Here is a 20,237-nt window from a genome sequence, read left to right on the forward strand (position 1 = left end):
TCCGCTGCTGCACCTAGTCCTACCAGGAGCATGTTCGGTTCTGCACCTCTACCTCAGCGATATGCAGGCGATCCTATTCAGTGCAGAGGGTTTTTGAACCAGGTGGGCATTTTCTTTGAAACGTTACCTCAGGCGTTTACCTCTGACAGAGCTAAGGTGGGATTTCTCATCTCGTTACTCTCTGACACAGCTCTTGCCTGGGCTAATCCCTTGTGGGAGACTAATAAACCTGTGATTTCAAATTACTCTGAATTTGTGGCCTCCTTTTGAAGGGTATTTGATGTTCCGGCTCGCTCCTTCTCTGCTGCTAAACGACTCATGTCCATTCAGCAAGGTACAAGATCTGTTGCTCAGTATGCTATTGAGTTCCGTACGCTTGCTGCAGAGGTAGGTTGGAACAAAGAAGCCCTTGTTGCCGCCTTCTTTCATGGGCTCTCTGATGCAATTAAAGATGAAGTTGCTGCCAGAGATTTACCAGAGGATCTCGAGGCATTGGTGTCTTTTTTTATCCTAATTGACATCAGACTCAGAGAGAGGCCCTCTTTCAAGGAGCGCTTGCGGAAGCCTTCTGTTCCGTTGTCTCCTATGTGTTCGTTCCCACCCATGCCTCCCTCTCCTCCCATGCTTCCTGGTCCCGAGTAACCAGGTACTGCTGGTTCCGTTTACATGGGTTACCCAAGGAGATAGTGTCGGACAGGGGTAGCCAGTTTGTCTCCAGATTTTGGCGTTCCTTTTGTGCTCAAATGGGGATCCAGCTTTCCTTCTCCTCCGCATATCACCCTCAATCCAATGGGGCTGCGGAACGGTCTAATCAAGCTCTGGAACAGTTCCTCCGTTGCTATGTCTCAAATCACCACAATAATTGGTCTGAACTGTTACCTTGCTCGTAACAGTGCTATTAATGCTTCCCCCAAGTAATCCCCGTTCATGGCGAATTATGGGTTTCAACCATCCTTGTTGCCCGATTCATTCATGTCTCAGGGTATTCCGGCTCTGGAGGAGCATCTCCGGCAACTCCGTTCCACGTGGGTGCAGATTCAGGATTGCCTTCATCGTTCTATGCAGCGCCAAAAGTTCCAGGCTGATCGTAGGCGTCTGCCCGCGCCTTCCTATCAGGTTGGTGAGAGTTTGGCTGTCCTCCCGCAACTTGAACCTTCGTGTGCCTTCCAATAAATTGGCTCCCCGTTATGTTGGCCCTTTTTGAATACTCCGACGGGTTAATCCTGTGGCCTACGCTCTCGACCTTCCTCCTGCTATGCGCATCTCCAATGTTTTTCATGTCTCCCTCTTGAAACCATTGGTTTGTAATCGGTTTACCACTGTGTTGCCTCGTCCCCGTTCTATCTTTGTTAACAACCATGAGGAGTATGAGGTCAGCAGCATTATTGACTCTCGTATGTCCAGGGGCCGTGTACAGTATTTGGTTCACTGGAGGGGCTACGGTCCGGAGGAGCGTTCTTGGGTTCCCTCCTCTGATGTTCATGCTCCCGCCCTCCTCCGTGCCTTCCATGCCCGTTTCCCCAATAAGCCTTTTGTCCTCCCGTGGGGGAGGGGTCGTTGAGGGGAGGGTACTGTCAGGGTTTTCTCCCTGTTGTGTTTGCCATGTGCTGCTGGCAGCCATTTCACTCACCTCTCTTCCTGACTATGGTGCATTGTGGGGGATGCTGCTCATTTACTGCACTTCCTTTTATGGCCAGACTGGTGTGCATCATCCATGTGAGACAGGATGCAGTCTCAGAATTGTGATGTCATCACTTATTTAAAGGGCCTCTGTTCAGTATGCTTTGCCTTGTCTCAGACCTGTTTGTGAGAGTTCCTGTGTATTACCTGGCTGCCTGACGTCCTTCCTGGTTCCTGATCCCTGGCTTGTTCCTGACTCTGCTGTTTTCTTCTTCCTGATTCCGGCTCGTCTGACTATTCGCTTTGGCTCTTGACTCGGCTCGTCTGACTACCAGCTCTGGTTTTGACTCCTGGCTTATTTGACTTGTGGACTTTTTATTATTTTTTGCTATTAATAAAGGTGTGATTATTTTTGCACTTCTCGTCTCAGTCTGATTCCTGGCACCCTGACAGCAAGGCAGCTCTCAGGCTTGAGAGGTCCTCTCCCTCACATCGACCTGAGGATAATAAAATGCCGAGTAAATAAATACCTCAGACTGAAGGATATAGGGCAGCAAGAAATATGGGAGGCGCAGTGAGAATTATGTCCCACAAGTTCCCATTGCTCTAAAGCCACCAAAGCTCTCCTGTAGAGAGACTGATATGGACTACGGCTACACCCCAGGACAAAACAGCACAATCTGGCACTACTTTAATAATAATAAACTCTTGATTGAAGAATCTATACTAACACCTCACTTTACCTCTTCCTATCACTAACGTGGGCATAGAGAATGACTGGAGTGGGAGGGAAGGGAGGAGCTATTTAACAGCTCTGGTGTGGTGCTCTTTGCCTCCTCCTGCTGACCAGGAGGTGAATATACCAGTAGTAATTAAGATGATTCGTGTACTCATCGTGTCTTAAAAAAGAAACTGCTCTCTTGTGGCTGGAATCAGAGAGCTTTTTTCTAAATTCACCTTCCAACCATGGGAGCGAAGATCTCCGTATGAGATTTTGCTTGTTGAAAAGATGGGGCCTGAACCAGAATGTCGTCTAGATAAGGCGCAACTGCTATGCCCCGGGACCGGATAACTGCCAACAGAGCTCCCAGAACCTTTGAGAAAATTCTGGGGGCTGTGGCAAGGCCGAATGGAAGAGCTACAAACAAAGTGATTGTCCAAGAAGGCGAACCTCAGAAACTTGTGATGATCCCTGTGTATGGGAACATGAAGGTACGCATCCTTTAGGTCTATGGTTGACATGAATTGACCTTCTTGAACCAAGGGAAGAATGGAGCGAATAGTCTCCATCTTGAAGAAAGGAACCCTGAGGAACTTGTTTAATTGGCCTGAACGTTTCCTCCTACGAACAGATTTGAGTAAAATCCCAGACCCTGTTCCTGAAGAGGAACAGGAACTATAATTCCAAGAGTGGCAAGGTCTTTGACACAATGTAAGAACGCCTCTCTTTTTATCTGGTCTACAGATAATCTGGAGAGAAGAAACCTTCCCCTGGGAGGGAAGGTCTTAAAATCTATTTTGTACCCCTGGGATACAATGTCCACCGCCCAGGGATCCAGGACATCTCGCATCCAGGCTTGAGTGAAGGAAAGTCTGCCCCCTACTAGATCCACTCCCGGGGGCCGACCCATCATACTGACTTGGAGTCAGCTGCGGGCTTCTTAGAATGCTTCCCCTTATTCCAAGACTGGCTAGGTTTCCAGGAAGACTTGGCTTGATCTTGTTTGGAGGAGGGAGAGGTGGGTTTAACTTTAAAGTTACGAAAGGAACGAAAATTACTCTGACGTCCTTTCTGCTTATTCTTATCTTGAGGAAGAAAGGATAAGGTAATGTCTGAGATAATCTCAGTCAAACCAGGACCAAACAAGGTCTTACCCTTGTAGGGAATAGCCAAAAGTTTGGACTTGGACGAAACATCCACAGACCAGGACTTCAACCATAAGGCTCTGCATGCTAGAATCGCAAAACCAGAAATTTTAGCTCCCAGCTTAATGACCTGTAAGGAAGCATCCGTAATAAAGGAATTGGCTAACTTGAGAGCCTTAATCCTGTCCTGGATCTCCTCAAGAGGAGTATCTGTCCGAATAGAATCAGACAACGCATCAAACCAGCGCTGGTGACAGTAGCAATACAGACCGCAGGCTGCCATTGGAGGCCCTGGTGAACGTACATTTTCTTTAACAATGCTTCCAACTTCTTATCCATTGGGTCCTTAAAAGAACAAATATCCTCTATGGGAATAGTCGTCCTCTTAGCCAAAGTGGAAATCGCTCCTTCCACCTTAGGGACGGTTTGCCAAGACTCCTTAATAGAGTCCGCTATTGGAAACATTTTCTTGAAAATCGGAGATGGAGAAAAGGAAATACCAGGTCTCTCCCATTCACGTTCAATAACCTCTGTAGCACGGTCTGAAACCGGGAAAAACTCCACAGCGGAGGGAACATCAAAGTACTTGTTTAGCTTACAAGATTTCTTAGGGTTGACTACAACAGTCGTATCAGAGTCGTCCAAGGTAGCCAAAACCTCCTTAAGTAACATGCAAAGGTGTTCTAGCTTAAATCTGAAGGATACCACTTCAGCATCAGAAGCAGGAATTATACTGTTTGAATCTGAGATTTTACCTTTAGATGCTACCAAAGTATCTTCATCCTCAGACTTCTGAGAAGCGACACCAAGAGTAGCCGCAACCTGATCAGAAACCTTACTTACTGAATCTTTAAGTTTCCTTTTACGCCTATTCTGCAATATGGGAAAGGAAGACAATGCTTCAGATACCGCAGAGGATACCTGGGTAGCAATGTCCTGTAAAGTAAATCCTACCGGATTGTGAGAGGAAACACAGAGCACTGCATGTGGAGACTGAAAGGACTGGGACTGTGGAGAAAGCTGCGGCATGACTGCTTCAGAAGACATCTGGACAGCATCCGCCTTAGCTAATGGTGGCTCAAAAAAACAAAACAAAAAACTCTATAACTTAACGTTCTCTCTATACAAGAGGAACAAAAAGGAACTGGAGGTTCCACCTGAGAATAAAAGTTGACATGTAACAGTCTGTAAGTCTTCTTGGTCCAGTTTGATAAAAATGAGAAGTGAAAAATATTTTTTATTTCTTTGTACTTAAATATTCTGGTAATTTTAATTTAAAGGGACAGTCTACACCAGCATTTTTATTGTTTTAAAAGATAATCCCTTTATTACCCATTCCCCAGTTTTGCATAACCAACACAGTTATAATAATATACTTTTTACCTCTGTGATTATCTTATCTCTAAGCCTCTGCAAACTGCCCCTTTATTTCAGTTCTTTTGACAGACTTGCAGTTTAGCCAATCACTGCCTGCTCCCAGATAACTTCACGTGCACGAGCACAGTGTTATCTATATGAAATACGTGAACACCCTCTAGTGGTGAAAAACTGTTCAAATGCATTCTGAAAAGGTGGCCTTCAAGGTCTAAGAAATTAGCACATGAACCTCCTAGATTAAGCTTTCAACTAAGAATACCAAGAAAACAAAGTAAAATTGGTGATAAAAGTAAATTGGAAAATTGTTTAAAATTACATGCTCTATCTGAATCATGAAAGTTTATTTTGGCCTAGACTGTGCCTTTAACAGAAATTAGCCCTAAATTTATTCCCCAGACACCCAAACACCTCAGCAGTTTACTGCCTATCTGTCCTGTAGCCTGAAGAGGTATAGCCAACATTCCTTTCCGGAACTCGCAATGACAGCACTAACTACGAAGCTGACAACTGCGTCACTCTCAGCAGCCGACAAAGCCCTGGAAAGCGCGCCAACGGCATTACACGCCCCCTTACAGGGATCTTCCCCTTTTAGTAATGAGCGGGTCCGTCGGCATAACAGAGCCGTTTCTCACACAAATAAAAATCGGATTCTCCGCTATCTGTATCAAAAGTACAGCCCGTATCCTAACCGGAGCTTGTACTTACTGAGCCACCAAAAATAAAGTTTCTCCCCAGCACAGTCCCCTGTCAAACTGCCTGTTAATATTAACTCTTACCAAGGGTAAAATTAAACGTCCCTTCTTTTTTATAGGCAACACTTAGTTGCAGAAGTGCCAATATTCTCCTTCCCAAGAAAATAAGTATGGCACTTCCCTTAAAATCATCTGACCGGCAGCAGGGCAGCTCACCTGGTTTGAGAGGCTCCCATACCTCACATGGACCTGTGGAAGAAGAAAGAATCTGAGTAAGCTTACTCAGGCTTTCTGAATAGGGCAGCAAATTCTAGAGAAAGCACAGTGAGGATTGTACCTCACAAGTTCCCAAGTGCTCAAAAGCCACCACTGCCCTACTGAAGAGACTGATGTGGACTACTGCTATACCTCAGAAAAGATCAAAGCAAACCTACTCTGCTTTAAAATAATAAAATCTTGATTGAAGAAAACTTCTTGTCAGACAACTAAACTTCACCTCCACCTTGCACTGCAGACAAAGAGAATGACTGGGGGTTGTGGGTAGGGAAGAGATACTTAAAGGGACAGTACACTGTAAAATTGTTTTTCCATTAATGTATTTTAAATGACTTGTTATACCAACTGCAGAGTATAAAATATTTGAGAAATTCAATTTTCATGCTTGTGTATATGAAGTAGCTGATTTTGTGCTTTGAAACCACAGCCTATTACAATGGGTTGAACTTAAAGGTGATATCAGATCTCTTTATGTTCTAAGTTTGTGTAAACAGATTTGCTTCCTTATCTTTTATTTGGCTGGAACACCAAAGCTCAATACAGAGAGAACAATGGAAAATGATCATTTTATTACTTAACTATCCTGCATCCCACTGAGAGTGTAATCTCTTCTGCTGGCTGTGTATACTTAGGCTATTCAATAGCCTATACTCCAGTATTAATTTGTTCAGTATAGATGGCGATACCACAGGATAAATCAGCTATTTCAAATGCTGAAATAAGAGTAAAGGAGCTACTTGTAACCAATTTAATACACTCTAGCAGGTTGAAAGGATGATTGGGAATAATTTAAAGGGGAATCTGTTGGCGCTCTACAAATAACCGATAATAATAATAAGGGGAGAACATTTTTGGGTGAACTGTCCCTTTAAGTTTTACTTGGTGCTCTTTGCCTCCTCCTGCTGGCCAGGAGTGATATTCCCAACAGTAATTGATGATGATCTGTGGACTCACTCTTTCATTAGAAAGAAAAAAAATTTCAACTGTGTGCGACTCCTCTGGGACACCATAAAGGTCACCTGCTGGCAAAGACCATAATCACTTCCTGGATTGTCCGGTGCATCACTAAAGCAATTAACTCAGGGCACATTCTACAAGAGCAATAGCTACAACTTTGGCATTTCTGTGACATTTCTCATAGTCTGGAAAACATCACACACATATATCCTACAGTCTGCCTCAACCCAATTTACATAGTTGTCCGGGGTCTTCTGTTCCCACCCTTTTATACTTTTTAATTATCTCACTTAGCAAGTATTGTAAAGTAATCCATATCTTCATCTATATCCTATCCAATACCAACCAAGGTCCATCCCTAGCCATTTATTGTATTGATGGACAAGTCAAGGACTGACTGAGGAAGAAGCCAGGTATATGCGTGTCCGTGCACCCTGCATCGAATGGGGTCTCACTTGGTAAGTATTGTAAAGTAATCCATATCTTCATCTATATCCTATCCAATACCAACCAAGGTCCATCCCTAGCCATTTATTGTATTGATGGACAAGTCAAGGACTGACTGAGGAAGAAGCCAGGTATATGTGTGTCCATGCACCCTGCATCGAATGGGGTCTCACTTGGTAAGTATTGTAAAGTAATCCATATCTTCATCTATATCCTATCCAATACCAACCAAGGTCCATCCCTAGCCATTTATTGTATTGATGGACAAGTCAAGGACTGACTGAGGAAGAAGCCAGGTATATGTGTGTCCATGCACCCTGCATCGAATGGGGTCTCACTTGGTAAGTATTGGATAGATAGCTGCTGTTGATAATATTTCTAGTTTTCTCTTTCTTCTTTATTAAAGGGACATTAAACCCACATTTTTTTCTTTCATGATTTAGATAGAGAATACCATTTTAAACAACTTTCTAAATTTACTTCTATTATCTAATTTGCTTCATTCTCTTGATATTCTTTCCTGAAAAGCATATCTAGATAGGCTCAGTAGCTTCTGATTGGTGGCTGCAAATAGATGCCTCATGTGATTGGCTCACCTGTGTGCATTGCTATTTCTTTAACTAAGGATATCTAAATAATGAAGCAAATTAGATAATATAAGTAAATTGAAATGTTGTTTAAAATTGTATTCTTTGTCTGAATTATGAAAGAAAATGTTTGGGTTTAATGTCCCTTTAATGGCTCTGCTAGGATTTAGCTTTTTGCACCTAACTTTTGTACATATTTTCTCTTTATTGTGTATTTAATGTTAAACTTATAATAAGACAGAGATAGAGAGTTTGTCTTTGAATTTTTATGACCTGGTCAGATGCACTTGGTGTTGATAAAATATTCTCTGCATAAAGCTGTACATTGTGCACAAATATGTAAATTTTTAACCCTAGCAAATTAGCGCTAAATAAGAGATTTGCAGAGAATGAATTGAAACAAAGGGTGTTTGTGTCACTGAGTGCGCAGAGCTTTAGGGATACTGACTACAGCAGGTTAGTGACGTCTTCACATAAATAAGTCAGACTTAATATATTAACGCATCAAATTTAATCCCAGTAACAGCTCCCAACTCCACCTTATGCTCACCACTACTGACCCACACCTCTTCTAGCGCTCCCCAACTTGTAAACCAATTTGCCCCAGTATCCCTAATGCTCACATGCCCACCATCCTGATAAACCAGTTGCCCCAGTGACCCCCACACTCACCATTCTGATAAATTTTCACCCCATGCTCACCATACCCACCATCCTGATAAATTTTCGCCCAGTGCACCCCACGCTCACTATACCCACTATCCTGAAAAATTTTCACCCAGTGCAGCCCACGCTCACCATACCCACTATCCTGATACATTTTCCCCCAGTGCACCCCACGCTCACCATACCCACTATCCTGAAACATTTTCACCCAGTGCACCCCACGCTCACCATACCCACTATCCTGATACATTTTCACCCAGTGCACCCCACGCTCACCATACCTACCATACAGATACATTTTCACCCAGTGCACCCCACGCTCACCATACAGATACATTTTTGCCCAGTGCACCCCACGCTCACCATACCTACTATCCTGATACATTTTCACCCAGTGCACCCCACGCTCACCATACAGATACATTTTCACCCAGTGCACCCCATGCTCACCATACAGATACATTTTCACCCAGTGCACCCCACGCTCACCATACCTACAATACAGATACATTTTCACCCAGTGCACCCCACGCTCACCATACAGATACATTTTCACCCAGTGCACCCCACGCTCACCATACCTACTATCCTGATACATTTTCACCCAGTGCACCCCACGCTCACCATACCCACTATCCTGATACATTTTCCCCCAGTGCACCCCACGCTCACCATACCCACTATCCTGAAACATTTTCACCCAGTGCACCCCACGCTCACCATACCCACTATCCTGATACATTTTCACCCAGTGCACCCCACGCTCACCATACCCATTATCCTGATATTTTCCCCCAGTGCACCCCATGCTCACCATACCTACCATACAGATACATTTTCCCCCAGTGCACCCCACGCTCACCATACCTACCATACAGATACATTTTCACACAGTGCACCCCATGCTCACCATACCTACCATACAGATACATTTTCACCCAGTGCACCCCATGCTCACCATACCCACTATCCTGAAACATTTTCACCCAGTGCACCCCACGCTCACCATACCCACTATCCTGATACATTTTCACCCAGTGCACCCCACGCTCACCATACCCACTATCCTGATATTTTCCCCCAGTGCACCCCATGCTCACCATACCTACCATACAGATACATTTTCCCCCAGTGCACCCCACGCTCACCATACCTACCATACAGATACATTTTCCCCCAGTGCACCCCACGCTCACCATACCTACCATACAGATACATTTTCCCCCAGTGCACCCCACGCTCACCATACCTACCATACAGATACATTTTCCCCCAGTGCACCCCACGCTCACCATACCTACCATACAGATACATTTTCACCCAGTGCACCCCACGCTCACCATACCTACCATACAGATACATTTTCACCCAGTGCACCCCACGCTCACCATACCTACCAGATACATTTTCCCCCAGTGCACCCCATGCTCACCATACCCACCATCCTGATAAACTGTTTACCTCAGTGCTGCTGACACTCACTAACATTCTATCCTGCTCTCTGCTCCACACCTTATGTTACATCAACATACGTTCCCCCCTTCTGCGCGCTCACCACGTGCCCAAAGCCAATAGTTATAAGGCGACTACTGCACATTACTTCTGAACCAGCATCATACCTAGATCATTCCCTTACACCCAATGCTCACATCAATGCTTTGTACAATCATTTTCATTTTAAGGTTTATTCAAATTAAAAGGTCATTTAAGAAACTGTTTTCCATTGTCACTACCATAGCAGCAGAGCATTAGTAGAACTGGACTCTCCAGCTGCAGAGGAACCTTACAGAGCATCAGACTAGACCATCCAGCTGCAGAGGAACCCTGCAGAGCATCATTGGGACTACACTATCCAGCTGCAGAGGAACCCTACAGAGCATCAGCCTAGAAAATCCAGCTTCAGAAGAACTCTGCAGAGCATCAGTGGAACTAGACCATCCAGATGCAGAGGAACCCTGCAGAGCATCAGTGGAACTAGACCATCCAGCTGCGGAGGAACCCTGCAGAGCATCAGTGGAACTAGACTATCCAGCTGCAGAGGAACCCTGCAGAGCATCAGTGGGAACTAGATTATCCAGCTTCAGAGGAACCCTGCAGAGCATCAGTGGAACTAGACCATCCAGCTGCAGAGGAACCCTACAGAGCATCAGTGGGAACTAGATTATCCAGCTTCAGAGGAACCCTGCAGAGCATCAGTGGAACTAGACCATCCAACTGCAGAGGAACCCTACAGAGCATCAGTGGAACTAGATTATCCAGCTTCAGAGGAACCCTGCAGAGCATCAGTGGAACTAGATTATCCAGCTTCAGAGGAACCCTACAAAGCATCAGTGGAACTAGATTATCCAGCTTCAGAAGAACCCTACAGAGCATCAGTGGAACTAGATTATCCAGCTTCAGAGGAACCCTGCAGAGCATCAGTGGAACTAGATTATCCAGCTTCAGAGGAACCCTACAGAGCATCAGTGGGAACTAGACCATCCAGCTGCAGAGGAACCCTGCAGCGCATCAGTGGGAACTAGACCATCCAGCTGCAGAGGAACCCTGCAGAGCATCAGTGGCATCAGTGGGAACTAGATTATCCAGCTTCAGAGGAACCCTGCAGAGCATCAGTTGAACTAGATTATCCAGCTTCAGAGGAACCCTACAGAGCATCAGTGGGAACTAGACTATCCAGCTGCAAAGGAACCCTACAGAGCATCAGTGGGAACTAGACTATCCAGCTGCAGAGGAACCCTGCAGCGCATCAGTGGGAACTAGATTATCCAGCTTCAGAGGAACCCTACAGAGCATCAGTGGGAACTAGACTATCCAGCTGCAGAGGAACCCAAAAGAGCATCAGTGGAACTAGATTATCCAGCTTCAGAGGAACCCTACAGAGCATCAGTGGGAACTAGACTATCCAGCTGCAGAGGAACCCTACAGAGCATCAGTGGAACTAGATTATCCAGCTTCAGAGTATTGCAACTCGTGTACAGTTTAATGGGCCACAAAGACTGTTCCGGAAAAAGGTATTAGCTGAGCATCCCACCTCACTATGGAGAACGCAGAATTACAGAGGTTGTACTGGAAGGGCTGACAGACTGAGGACATTGGTAACACTTTATTTTTTCTTTTTCTCTTTTAGCGCTGTCTTCTGTTTCTTTGGTGGTTTTTCTTTACCCTTCTGGGTTACAGCATCTCCGGCTTCCTGCTGATCCGGAACTGAAGATTCTGTTTCTTCACCTGAAAATAAAAATGTAATTCAAAAATGAGTTGCAGTTTGCACATGTTGGTCAAGGAGGTGAAAGCACTCAACTTGTTGTTGGGGTACCATGCAGGGCCCCTCTACCACTGTGACAATGTGTGTGTGTGGTGGTGGTGGTGGGGTTCAGTGTTGTGTTGGGGATATCATGCAGGGCCCCTCTATCAGTGTGACACAGTAGGGGGGATCAGTGCTGTATATTGGGGGGTATCATGCAGGGCCCCTATAACAGTGTGACACAGTAGGAGGGGTCAGTGCTTTATATTGGGGGATATCATGCAGGGCCCCTCTATCAGTGTGACACAGTAGGAGGGGTCAGTGCTTTATATTGGGGGATATCATGCAGGGCCCCTCTATCAGTGTGACACAGTAGGAGGGGTCAGTGCTTTATATTGGGGGATATCATGCAGGGCCCCTCTATCAGTGTGACACAGTAGGAGGGGTCAGTGCTTTATATTGGGGGATATCATGCAGGGCCCCTCTATCAGTGTGACACAGTAGGAGGGATCAGTGCTTTATATTGGGGGATATCATGCAGGGCCCCTCTATCAGTGTGACACAGTAGGAGGGGTCAGTGCTGTATATTGGGGGATATCATGCAGGGCCCCTCTATCAGTGTGACACAGTAGGAGGGGTCAGTGCTTTATATTGGGGGATATCATGCAGGGCCCCTCTATCAGTGTGACACAGTAGGAGGGGTCAGTGCTGTATATTGGGGGATATCATGCAGGGCCCCTCTATCAGTGTGACACAGTAGGGGGGGATCAGTGCTGTATATTGGGGGATATCATGCAGGGCCCCTCTATCAGTGTGACAGTAGGGGGGGGGGATCAGTGCTTTATATTGGGGGATATCATGCAGGGCCCCTCTATCAGTGTGACACAGTAGGGGGGGTCAGTGCTTTATATTGGGGGATATCATGCAGGGCCCCTCTATCAGTGTGACACAGTAGGGGGGGGTCAGTGCTTTATATTGGGGAATATCATGCAGGGCCCCTCTATCAGTGTGACACAGTAGGGGGGGGGGGGTCAGTGCTTTATATTGGGATATCATGCAGGGCCCCTCTAACAGTGTGACACAGTAGGGGGGATCAGTGCTGTATATTGGGGGATATCATGCAGGGCCCCTCTATCAGTGTGACACAGTAGGGGGGTCAGTGCTTTATATTGGGGGATATCATGCAGGGCCCCTCTATCAGTGTGACACAGTAGGGGGGGGGTCAGTGCTTTATATTGGGGATATCATGCAGGGCCCCTCTATCAGTGTGACACAGTAGGAGGGGTCAGTGCTTTATATTGGGGGATATCATGCAGGGCCCCTCTATCAGTGTGACACAGTAGGGGGGGGGTCAGTGCTGTATATTGGGGATATCATGCAGGGCCCCTCTAACAGGGTGACACAGTAGGGGGGGGTCAGTGCTTTATATTGGGGGATATCATGCAGGGCCCCTCTATCAGTGTGACACAGTAGGAGGGGTCAGTGCTTTATATTGGGGATATCATGCAGGGCCCCTCTATCAGTGTGACACAGTAGGAGGGATCAGTGCTGTATATTGGGGGATATCATGCAGGGCCCCTATAAAAGTGGGACACAGTAGGAGGGGTCAGTGCTTTATATTGGGGGATATCATGCAGGGCCCCTCTATCAGTGTGACACAGTAGGAGGGGTCAGTGCTTTATATTGGGGGATATCATGCAGGGCCCCTCTATCAGTGTGACACAGTAGGAGGGGTCAGTGCTGTATATTGGGGGGTATCATGCAGGGCCCCTCTATCAGTGTGACACAGTAGGAGGGGTCAGTGCTTTATATTGGGGGATATCATGCAGGGCCCCTCTATCAGTGTGACACAGTAGGGGGGGTCAGTGCTTTATATTGGGGGATATCATGCAGGGCCCCTCTATCAGTGTGACACAGTAGGAGGGGTCAGTGCTTTATATTGGGGGATATCATGCAGGGCCCCTCTATCAGTGTGACACAGTAGGAGGGGTCAGTGCTTTATATTGGGGGATATCATGCAGGGCCCCTCTATCAGTGTGACACAGTAGGAGGGGTCAGTGCTTCATATTGGGGGATATCATGCAGGGCCCCTCTATCAGTGTGACACAGTAGGAGGGATCAGTGCTTTATATTGGGGGATATCATGCAGGGCCCCTCTATCAGTGTGACACAGTAGGAGGGGTCAGTGCTGTATATTGGGGGATATCATGCAGGGCCCCAATATCAGTGTGACACAGTAGGAGGGGTCAGTGCTTCATATTGGGGGATATCATGCAGGGCCCCTCTATCAGTGTGACACAGTAGGAGGGATCAGTGCTTTATATTGGGGGATATCATGCAGGGCCCCTCTATCAGTGTGACACAGTAGGAGGGGTCAGTGCTGTATATTGGGGGATATCATGCAGGGCCCCTCTATCAGTGTGACACAGGAGGAGGGGTCAGTGCTGTATATTGGGGGATATCATGCAGGGCCCCTCTATCAGTGTGACACAGTAGGGGGGGTCAGTGCTTTATATTGGGGATATCATGCAGGGCCCCTCTATCAGTGTGACACAGTAGGAGGGATCAGTGCTGTATATTGGGGGATATCATGCAGGGCCCCTCTATCAGTGTGACACAGTAGGAGGGGTCAGTGCTTTATATTGGGGGATATCATGCAGGGCCCCTCTATCAGTGTGACACAGTAGGAGGGGTCAGTGCTTTATATTGGGGGATATCATGCAGGGCCCCTCTATCAGTGTGACACAGTAGGGGGGGATCAGTGCTGTATATTGGGGGATATCATGCAGGGCCCCTCTATCAGTGTGACACAGTAGGAGGGATCAGTGCTGTATATTGGGGGATATCATGCAGGGCCCCTATAAAAGTGGGACACAGTAGGAGGGGTCAGTGCTTTATATTGGGGGATATCATGCAGGGCCCCTCTATCAGTGTGACACAGTAGGAGGGGTCAGTGCTTTATATTGGGGGATATCATGCAGGGCCCCTCTATCAGTGTGACACAGTAGGAGGGGTCAGTGCTTTATATTGGGGGATATCATGCAGGGCCCCTCTATCAGTGTGACACAGTAGGAGGGGTCAGTGCTGTATATTGGGGGGTATCATGCAGGGCCCCTCTATCAGTGTGACACAGTAGGGGGGGGTCAGTGCTTTATATTGGGGGATATCATGCAGGGCCCCTCTATCAGTGTGACACAGGAGGGGTCAGTGCTTTATATTGGGGGATATCATGCAGGGCCCCTCTATCAGTGTGACACAGTAGGAGGGGTCAGTGCTTCATATTGGGGGATATCATGCAGGGCCCCTCTATCAGTGTGACACAGTAGGAGGGATCAGTGCTTTATATTGGGGGATATCATGCAGGGCCCCTCTATCAGTGTGACACAGTAGGAGGGGTCAGTGCTGTATATTGGGGGATATCATGCAGGGCCCCTATAAAAGTGGGACACAGTAGGAGGGGTCAGTGCTTTATATTGGGGGATATCATGCAGGGCCCCTCTATCAGTGTGACACAGTAGGAGGGGTCAGTGCTTTATATTGGGGGATATCATGCAGGGCCCCTCTATCAGTGTGACACAGTAGGGGGGGTCAGTGCTTTATATTGGGGGATATCATGCAGGGCCCCTCTATCAGTGTGACACAGTAGGAGGGGTCAGTGCTGTATATTGGGGGATATCATGCAGGGCCCCTCTATCAGTGTGACACAGTAGGGGGGGTCAGTGCTTTATATTGGGGGATATCATGCAGGGCCCCTCTATCAGTGTGACACAGTAGGGGGGGATCAGTGCTTTATATTGGGGGATATCATGCAGGGCCCCTCTATCAGTGTGACACAGTAGGAGGGGTCAGTGCTGTATATTGGGGGATATCATGCAGGGCCCCTCTATCAGTGTGACACAGTAGGAGGGGTCAGTGCTTTATATTGGGGGATATCATGCAGGGCCCCTCTATCAGTGTGACACAGTAGGAGGGATCAGTGCTTTATATTGGGGGATATCATGCAGGGCCCCTCTATCAGTGTGACACAGTAGGAGGGGTCAGTGCTGTATATTGGGGGATATCATGCAGGGCCCCAATATCAGTGTGACACAGTAGGAGGGGTCAGTGCTGTATATTGGGGGATATCATGCAGGGCCCCTCTATCAGTGTGACACAGTAGGAGGGGTCAGTGCTGTATATTGGGGATATCATGCAGGGCCCCTCTATCAGTTTGACACAGTAGGAGGGGTCAGTGCTGTATATTGGGGATATCATGCAGGGCCCCTCTATCAGTTTGACACAGTAGGAGGGGTCAGTGCTGTATATTGGGGGATATCATGCAGGGCCCCTCTATCAGTGTGACACAGTAGGAGAGGTCAATGCTTTATATTGGGGATATCATGCAGGGCCCCTCTATCAGTTTGACACAGTAGGGAGGGGTCAGTGCTGTATATTGGGGGATATCATGCAGGGCCCCTCTATCAGTGTGACACAGTAGGGGGGGTCAGTGCTTTATATTGGGGATATCATGCAGGGCCCCTCTATCAGTGTGACACAGTAGGAGTGATCAGTGCTGTATATTGGGGGATATCATGCAGGGCCCCTCTATCAGTGTGACACAGTAGGGGGGGGGGGCAGTGCTTTATATTGGGGATATCATGCAGGGCCCCTCTATCAGTGTGACACAGTAGGGGGGGGTCAGTGCTTTATATTGGGGGATATCATGCAGGGCCCCTCTAACAGTGTGACACAGTAGGAGGGGGGGGTCAGTGCTTTATATTGGGGGATATCATGCAGGGCCCCTCTATCAGTGTGACAGTAGGAGGGGTCAGTGCTTTATATTGGGGGATATCATGCAGGGCCCCTCTAACAGTGTGACACAGTAGGAGGGGGGGGTCAGTGCTTTATATTGGGGGATATCATGCAGGGCCCCTCTATCAGTGTTACACAGTAGGGGGGGTCAGTGCTTTATATTGGGGGATATCATGCAGGGCCCCTCTATCAGTGTGAAACAGTAGGAGGGATCAGTGCTTTATATTAGGGGATATCATGCAGGGCCCCTCTATCAGTGTGACACAGTAGGGGGGGGGGGGGTCAGTGCTTTATATTGGGGATATCATGCAGGGCCCCTCTATCAGTGTGACACAGTAGGAGGGATCAGTGCTTTATATTAGGGGATATCATGCAGGGCCCCTCTATCAGTGTGACACAGTAGGGGGGGGGGGTCAGTGCTTTATATTGGGGGATATCATGCAGGGCCCCTCTATCAGTGTGACACAGTAGGAGGGGTCAGTGCTTTATATTGGGGGGTATCATGCAGGGCCCCTCTATCAGTGTGACACAGTAGGGGGGATCAGTGCTGTATATTGGGGGATATCATGCAGGGCCCCTCTATCAGTGTGACACAGTAGGGGGGGGGTCAGTGCTTTATATTGGGGATATCATGCAGGGCCCCTCTATCAGTGTGACACAGTAGGGGGGGGTCAGTGCTTTATATTGGGGGATATCATGCAGGGCCCCTCTAACAGTGTGACACAGTAAGAGGGGTCAGTGCTTTATATTGGGGGATATCATGCAGGGCCCCTCTATCAGTGTGACACAGTAGGGGGGTCAGTGCTTTATATTGGGGGATATCATGCAGGGCCCCTCTATCAGTGTGACACAGTAGGAGGGGTCAGTGCTTTATATTGGGGGATATCATGCAGGGCCCCTCTATCAGTGTGACACAGTAGGGGGGGATCAGTGCTTTATATTGGGGGATATCATGCAGGGCCCCTCTATCAGTGTGACACAGTAGGAGGGGTCAGTGCTGTATATTGGGGGATATCATGCAGGGCCCCTCTATCAGTGTGACACAGCAGGGGGGGTCAGTGCTTTATATTGGGGGGGTATCATGCAGGGCCCCTCTAACAGTGTGACACAGTAGGGGGGTCAGTGCTTTATATTGGGGGATATCATGCAGGGCCCCTCTATCAGTGTGACACAGTAGGGGGGGGATCAGTGCTTTATATTGGGGGATATCATGCAGGGCCCCTCTATCAGTGTGACACAGTAGGAGGGGTCAGTGCTGTATATTGGGGGTATCATGCAGGGCCCCTCTATCAGTGTGACACAGTAGGAGGGATCAGTGCTTTATATTGGGGGATATCATGCAGGGCCCCTCTATCAGTGTGACACAGTAGGGGGGGTCAGTGCTTTATATTGGGGGATATCATGCAGGGCCCCTCTATCAGTGTGACACAGTAGGGGGGATCAGTGCTGTATATTGGGGGATATCATGCAGGGCCCCTCTAACAGTGTGACACAGTAGGGGGGGTCAGTGCTTTATATTGGGGGATATCATGCAGGGCCCCTCTATCAGTGTGACAAAGTAGGAGGGGTCAGTGCTTTATATTGGGGGATATCATGCAGGGCCCCTCTATCAGTGTGACACAGTAGGAGGGGGGGGGGTCAGTGCTTTATATTGGGGGATATCATGCAGGGCCCCTCTATCAGTGTGACACAGTAGGGGGGGTCAGTGCTTTATATTGGGGGATATCATGCAGGGCCCCTCTATCAGTGTGACACAGTAGGGGGGGTCAGTGCTTTATATTGGGGGGTATGATGCAGGGCCCCTCTATCAGTGTGACACAGTAGGGGGGGTCAGTGCTTTATATTGGGGGATATCATGCAGGGCCCCTCTAACAGTGTGACACAGTAGGGGGGGGGGGGGTCAGTGCTTTATATTGGGGGATATCATGCAGGGCCCCTCTATCAGTGTGACACAGTAGGAGGGGTCAGTGCTTTATATTGGGGGATATCATGCAGGGCCCCTCTATCAGTGTGACACAGTAGGGGGGGTCAGTGCTGTATATTGGGGGATATCATGCAGGGCCCCTCTATCAGTGTGACACAGTAGGGGGGGGGCAGTGCTGTATATTGGGGGATATCATGCAGGGCCCCTATAACAGTGTGACACAGTAGGGGGGGTCAGTGCTTTATATTGGGGGATATCATGCAGGGCCCCTCTATCAGTGTGACACAGTAGGGGGGGTCAGTGCTTTATATTGGGGGATATCATGCAGGGCCCCTTTATCAGTGTGACACAGTAGGAGGGGGTCAGTGCTGTATATTGGGGGATATCATGCAGGGCCCCTATAACAGTGTGACACAGTAGGGGGGGTCAGTGCTTTATATTGGGGGATATCATGCAGGGCCCCTCTATCAGTGTGACACAGTAGGGGGGGTTAGTGCTTTATATTGGGGGATATCATGCAGGGCCCCTTTATCAGTGTGACACAGTAGGAGGGGTCAGTGCTGTATATTGGGGGGTATCATGCAGGGCCCCTCTATCAGTGTGACACAGTAGGGGGGGGGGGTCAGTGCTGTATATTGGGGGGTATCATGCAGGGCCCCTCTATCAGTGTGACACAGTAGGGGGGGGTCAGTGCTTTATATTGGGGGGTATCATGCAGGGCCCCTCTATCAGTGTGACACAGTAGGGGGGGGGGGTCAGTGCTGTATATTGGGGGGTATCATGCAGGGCCCCTCTATCAGTGTGACACAGTAGGGGGGGGTCAGTGCTGTATATTGGGGGGTATCATGCAGGGCCCCTATAACAGTGTGACACAGTAGGGGGGGGGATATCATGCAGGGCCCCTCTATCAGTGTGACACAGTAGGGGGGGGATATCATGCAGGGCCCCTCTATCAGTGTGACACAGTAGGAGGGGTCAGTGCTGTATATTGGGGGATATCATGCAGGGCCCCTCTATCAGTGTGACACAGTAGGAGGGGTCAGTGCTTTATATTGGGGGATATCATGCAGGGCCCCTCTATCAGTGTGACACAGTAGGGGGGTCAGTGCTTTATATTGGGGATATCATGCAGGGCCCCTCTATCAGTGTGACACAGTAGGAGGGATCAGTGCTTTATATTGGGGGATATCATGCAGGGCCCCTCTATCAGTGTGACACAGTAGGGGTGATCAGTGCTTTATATTGGGGGATATCATGCAGGGCCCCTCTATCAGTGTGACACAGTAGGAGAGGTCAATGCTTTATATTGGGGATATCATGCAGGGCCCCTCTATCAGTGTGACACAGTAGGAGGGATCAGTGCTTTATATTGGGGGATATCATGCAGGGCCCCTCTATCAGTGTGACACAGTAGGGGGGGTCAGTGCTTTATATTGGGGGATATCATGCAGGGCCCCTCTATCAGTGTGACACAGTAGGGGGGGTCAGTGCTTTATATTGGGGGATATCATGCAGGGCCCCTCTATCAGTGTGACACAGTAGGGGGGGTCAGTGCTTTATATTGGGGGATATCATGCAGGGCCCCTCTATCAGTGTGACACAGTAGGGGTGATCAGTGCTTTATATTGGGGGATATCATGCAGGGCCCCTCTATCAGTGTGACACAGTAGGAAAGGTCAGTGCTGTATATTGGGGGATATCATGCAGGGCCCCTCTATCAGTGTGACACAGTAGAGGGGATCAGTGCTGTATATTGGGGGGGTATCATGCAGGGCCCCTCTAACAGTGTGACA

The 20,237-nt window shown here is 48.1% G+C and overlaps 1 long non-coding RNA gene across 1 annotated transcript in view; it reads right to left on the reverse strand.

The window, feature by feature from the left end:
* Positions 1 to 10,157: 10,157 nt before the first annotated feature.
* Positions 10,158 to 20,237, reverse strand: part of LOC128639715 (uncharacterized) — a 32,847-nt gene continuing 22,767 nt past the window's right edge. The window contains exon 3 of the long non-coding RNA XR_008399246.1: positions 10,158 to 11,713. This is a non-coding gene — a long non-coding RNA (uncharacterized LOC128639715). The remainder of the gene's footprint in view (positions 11,714 to 20,237) is intronic.

This window comes from Bombina bombina, chromosome 9, assembly GCF_027579735.1.
Source record: "Bombina bombina isolate aBomBom1 chromosome 9, aBomBom1.pri, whole genome shotgun sequence".
Classification (NCBI taxonomy): domain Eukaryota; kingdom Metazoa; phylum Chordata; class Amphibia; order Anura; family Bombinatoridae; genus Bombina; species Bombina bombina.